The sequence below is a fragment of the Centruroides sculpturatus genome, unplaced genomic scaffold, assembly GCF_000671375.1.
Source record: "Centruroides sculpturatus isolate CEXI.00-Female unplaced genomic scaffold, Cexi_2.0 scaffold271, whole genome shotgun sequence".
NCBI classification, from domain to species: Eukaryota; Metazoa; Arthropoda; class Arachnida; order Scorpiones; family Buthidae; genus Centruroides; species Centruroides sculpturatus.
The window spans coordinates 463544-469543 of record NW_019384474.1 but is presented as its reverse complement, the minus strand read 5'-3'; the positions used below and the strand labels follow the sequence as shown (position 1 = coordinate 469543).

At 28.3% G+C, this 6000-nt stretch overlaps 1 protein-coding gene across 1 annotated transcript in view; it reads left to right on the top strand.

Moving 5' to 3' along the window:
* The first annotated feature begins 350 nt into the window (after positions 1 to 350).
* The window catches only part of LOC111621255 (extracellular sulfatase Sulf-1-like), a 90642-nt gene continuing 84992 nt past the window's right edge, over positions 351 to 6000 (top strand). The window contains exon 1 of the mRNA XM_023363336.1: positions 351 to 586. The gene's annotated coding sequence lies outside the window, so the exon portion shown is untranslated. The remainder of the gene's footprint in view (positions 587 to 6000) is intronic.

Sequence of the window (6000 nt, the reverse complement as noted above, 5' to 3'; positions counted from 1 at the left end):
TCCTGCCACTTGCGAAAATTATCGTCCGAAATTCGACTTCAAAAGTGACGTAAAGCAGCTTTATAGTACCATTTCCCATGGCGACTTTAGTCGTGCTAGCAGAAAACACGGCAAAAACTAGAGATTTTTTCATTTAATAATTGTTATAGCCACTACACGTCGTTATAAAACATTTTACGGTTAAAACTATTCATTACCGGTTTGTTTTATTTCCATTCGTATCGTTAAATCACTTCGTCTGGTCGCCGTAGCGTACGTAATTACGTCAATTTGACGTCACTTCTTCGATTTTATAACGATTAACCTTAAAAATTGACATCAAAATGACGTATGGAAACAAAACAATCGTCTGTTTCATAGTTTGGTCGTAGGCCGCTTTGGCGCGCCGATCGCCTCCGACCGACGATCGGAAATGAATGGTTGAAGGCATCAAACTCTTTCGAATTCGAATCGTCGCCAGACGAGACAATAACTTTTGTCGGCTTTGAATCGGCAGACGTAATCAGTTTAATTCGTTTTATTTCCTCTCCGTTCCCAGACTACGTCCGATCGTCCGTTTCTGCATCCATTTCTCTATAAAGTGCGGGTAAGAAACATTTATTTATTTTTTTTTACCATGAAAAAGTAAGATTGAAATTAAGAAAATGTCGCCAACTTTTTTTTTTATCACGTATTGTGTATGACAATAGGACTTGTAACGTAAACAATTTAGTAATCGGGAGAAAATTTTCCTCCTTCGATAAATTACCATTAATAATTCGCATAAAAATTTAATAAAATCTACTTTCTTGTCAGTTTTGTATTATAAAGAAATTTTGGCAAAAGTTACTTTCGATTTTAGGTTATTTGTATGTGCATACTGGACATATGTAAATAAATGACCTAAAAGTAATTTGTACCCCGATAATGCTGTGTTTAATTAATTTAAAAAGGTAAGATGTGTACTCTGAATCAGGATATCACACCCCATGAATTATAGACCCCTATATGAACCACGTGTAGTTGTGCACTTTGGTGCTTGCTATCATTTGCACCTTAATGCCCATATATATAGTTTTAGGGGAGTGGGGGGCATGCCCCCACACTCCCCTAAAACTATATAATGTCGAGTACTCCATAAATGGTCGAGTGGGCTACTCTTAGCCGGCATAGTCACGTGGGCTAAATAGTAACGCGGTAGTCTTGGCACAGTTACGCGACTCCTGATTGCTTGCAATCCGGCCGATTTTGATGGACTGCATTTTGCTGAGGATTATGTGTAGAGGTGTGGTTCCCGAATGAGACTGTTGGGACCTTTCAGAGCTGTAGACAATACTTGTAGGAACAAAAAAGTCAAAGGAACCACTTTGACTGTTTTGCTCCTATGGATATGGTCTACAGCTCTTGTAAGGTCCCAACCATCTCATTTAGAGGTGTGATTGTACCATTTAAAAGCATAATACATCTTATATAACACAAAATTAATTATTAAATATGATATTCAATCATTTGATGCATTAAACACAGTTTCCACTTTTTTTTTATTATTATTTTCCCATTCAACTAGTGTTATGTAGTAAAAAATTTGAGTTTATACTTGTTTTTCTTATTTCTTGTGCAAGATATGCTCATTGTTGTCTGTTCAGATTAACTTCTATCACTGACAATGTAGAGCGTTTGGGTTAATTTTCGTTTAGATACTAGAAATGGGCCATTAAGTAATGTCCCCATTTTGTGTTCAAGCATTGACTTTAGGATTGTCATCTTAATAAAATATAAAATTCAGATCCTTTAAATTTTGAATCTGTAAAATATTTATAATTAAAATGATCGTTGTAAACTGCAGAGCGCTCTCTTAAGATGACAAGTCCAAAAACTTTTGATCTGGATATTGTATTTTTAAGCTTTTTACATAAAGAAAATTCTCTTTATATGATTCCAAGGCAGTAATAAAATTTTTTATTTTGAATACAGTAAAACCATTAAATTATGTTCTATTGTTATAAAGTTGTGCAATTTGTTCAACTTTTTTTGATTTCTGAACTAACAAGCTATTATGGAATTTCTCCTGGTTTTTTGACTTTTCCTATTGCAGAACATTTGACGGCATTATCCTTTTTACATAAAATTACATATAAAAGAATAATACAACTAAGATAATTAATCTTAGTTGTATCATCCTTTTATATGTAATAAAAGCACTAAGCTCTAAGGGTCAGCAACTTAATGGTTCATATTCTATAGAAGGTTACGGATAATTTTAATCTTTACAATTTTGATGTTGACATAGTGCATTCATTTTGCTATTACTGACATAAAATTTTAGATTGTAATTCTTAATTTTGTATACAAATTAGTTTTAGTTGAGAGAACTGAAAAGATTGAATGAATAATGATTCGTAACTTTTTCGTCTGATGGTTCTTTTTATTTTTTAATATTTGAAGACAAGTTCACCCGAATAGGGATCACCATTTTTTATTTTTGCGTTCTAGACAGTACATTTCTGGCAACCGACCTTCCTTTCTAGGCTACTAGTCGGCAAAAAGTTTAAAAAAATCCTTTTTAAAAACAAAAAAAAAATTCCAATTAAAAACACAAAGATTTTCTAAAATCAGAACTGGTGTTATACGAACGTCTTCCTTGTTACCATCTGTACTTTCTCGAGGGTGTCTAGAACGCAAAAATAAAAAATGGTGATTCCTATTTGGGCAAACTTGTCTTCAAATATTAATGAATAATGATTATTAAAATATTTTTTGGGATAAGAGAGATGAAGAGTTGTAAGAAAAATAAAATTGAGAATTCTTTTTTGAAATAAATTCAAATAAAAATGGATAAAAATAACAATATTTCTAAAAATTTAAAAGATGAAATATAGAAAAATGCCTTTGAGCTAAAACATTCAAATTAGCACTGATTCCGAGATAACAAATTTTATATTTAAAATTTTTAGAAATATAGTTACTTTTATCCATTTTAACTAAATAACTGATCCTGCTGAATAATTTATTATTAAATTTTAACTAAAAAGTAAAAATATAGCCTATAATTACTGTGACATAACAAATAACAATGATATGTTAGAATATAAATTGGAATAGAAAAGTATTTTTTTCTATTTAAATTTATATTACATTGTAGCATTGGAATCATGTAATCAATATATATTTTTTTTAATAGAAAATTAAAATTACCTATATAAAGATCTTTCTGCAAAACAGATTCTGAATAAGAAACTGTGCTTGACAGATATACAGTAATATCATTTTTTTTAAGGTTTTCTCTCTTAATACAAACACACTTAAAATTTATTTCTTCTGTATTTATATATTTAATTAGCCATTCATACTGAACACACAACTACAACACTAAACCAAAATTGATTTTTTGTATTTTATGTTTAGTTTCAATGTCGTATCATAGTTTATAGTGTTTATAACAACAATTATAGTTTCTTTATTATAAGAATTTTATATATTTAAAAGCTGCTGTATTATCTTCTAGGTGATGATTTCTGATTTGATTAGTTTCTGGATGTTCTTCTATGACAGTGTTTCTCAAGGGGGGCAATATCGCCCCCATGTGGGCATTTTTCCATGTTGAGGGGGGCGATTAGTAACAATTTATATTTTGGGGGGCTAAAAACAATTTTCTGGGCGATATAGTAAAACATTATATTAATAATAATTAGATATTTTATTGGTTATATCGTACAATAATTAAACAAATAACATTGTACTAATCACTAGTCTATTCAATGCAGTACACATTTGGCGTTAGTCTTGTCCCTCGACATCGGAATTTTGTAGTGAGGGGGCGATGATTCGTTAGAGGCTGAGAAACACTGTTCTATGACTCTTTTCCAAGGTCTATTCTGGAAATTTATTATATCATCTGTTTTAACACAATAGTCTATAAATATTGAATTTTGATCAGTTAAATGACTAAAGTATAATTACTGGATTTTGACTTATACAATGATTTTTTTAATGATCTATCATATAATTTGAGAATCTATAAAATAAATAATACCTAATCAATAAACTTCTTAGCAAATACTGGAGGAAATATAATTCATCCCACACAACCTTTTGAAACTCCAGTAATACATGTTTACAAAACATCAAACGTTTTTGACCCTATCAGGGTCTTCCTTGTCTAGGTCTATTACTGGAGTTTCAAAAGGTTTTGTGTGATGAATTATAAATAAGTATTTATTAAGTATTTATGTGTATTTATTAAGTATATAACTTAATGAAATTTGAAAAGTTAATTAAAATGTTACTACATATTAGTTACTTGACCTCATACTAATATAATTCTATACATTTAAAAAAAATCTCAACTATTATTAGAATAATTAACTTAACTGATAAAATGAAATTTCTGTTAAATATAAAAAAAAATCTCATTAATGGAATAATGTCTCTCATCTTTAATGCTAATTCTTGAGCTTTTCTTCTGTTTGATATTTTCTTTACCAAATTTATTACTAGGTTTTGTAAATTATGAAAACTGGCTTCTTCAAATTTTTATTTTTCACATTATAATTACAAACACAACAAAATATTTTTATTTATTATAAAAATTTGACCAAAACACAATAATAAAAATTGTTGACTTTTGAATACTTTGACATGCATTTAATAGTTAAGACTTTGTCACCAGATTTTATGTTTTTTAATTGAATTTGTCAATATTATTTAGCTTTTATCAAAACTAAATATTTAAATTTACTCACTGTTGAAAATAAATGAATTATATCACCCTTTAATATTAACAACAATGATGTATTAAAAAGATTAATAAAAAGATAAAAATTATAATTTCCTTTTTACTATGATGCAAAATATAATTGCAGTATTATTCTAAATAAGTTAAATTTAAAGGAAATGCAAAATTTATTATGATGCATTAGGTTTTCTTGGCAGGTTTTCATTCAAAGTTTAAAATAATTTTTTTTTTTTTTTTGTATAAATGGCCTTGTTCTATAACTTTTCAGTTTGAATTTCTACTCATCTGAAATGGTTAAAAGTTAGTGATTGTTTGACCTCTAAAAATTAGGTCAAAGTTATTAGGATAGTCATTGGATTTGACACTGTTGTCAAAATTCAATGACTACCTTATTGACAAGTTTATCTTTCCAGTGATCTTAACATGTGTAATTTTCTGCTATTTTTGGAGACAAAAATGAAAAATACCTCTTAATCCCAAGTATTTTCTATTTTTGCCTCTCTGATGATGGACTGAGAGATCTGAACATGAGATTGAGAGTTTTCACTTTTGGTCTCCAATAAAACAGAAAAGTGTAAATCTAGCTTATTGGTTTAATACATTATTTATTACATATTATATATATGTATGCATATATAAAAGTTATATATATAATTAAGGTTATAAGGTTAATTATATATAATTATATATTATGCATATGTTATTCAGTACATAAATATAAACTTGTATATATACAGAAGGTATGTAATATCAAGGATTCCGTATAACTATACTGTACACTTGCACTTTTGACTTTATATATCATTAAAATTTATAGATTTCAAAAGAATTCAGAACATACTTATGTATATTTGCAATGAGTAAACATAAATGCACGAACGAATAAAAATCTTTTTAGATATCAATATTAAACTTGTACTGATATTTTTGAACTTGTTTATAGCTCTTCATCAGGTTTAAACTTTAAGAATCCAATAAAGGAGTGCTGGTATCTGAATACATTTAAATATACAACTGTGTTTGAGCTATAAAATGGCTTGAAAATTTTAAAGTTTATTGTTGGATAACTAAAAAAAGTTTGTTTCGTTCATTCTTTAAATAATTCAGTTATCAGTTTTTGTTAAACATAAATATATTCTGAAATTATTCAGCATATTTTGCTATATTTGGAAAAATATAATGTTAGCTTTTTAGCAGGTTATGGATTAAATGAAAAAAAAAACTGATTTGATATGCAGAATGATATAATTTGTAGTCTTCAGTAAAAACTTACCAAAATCAAATGA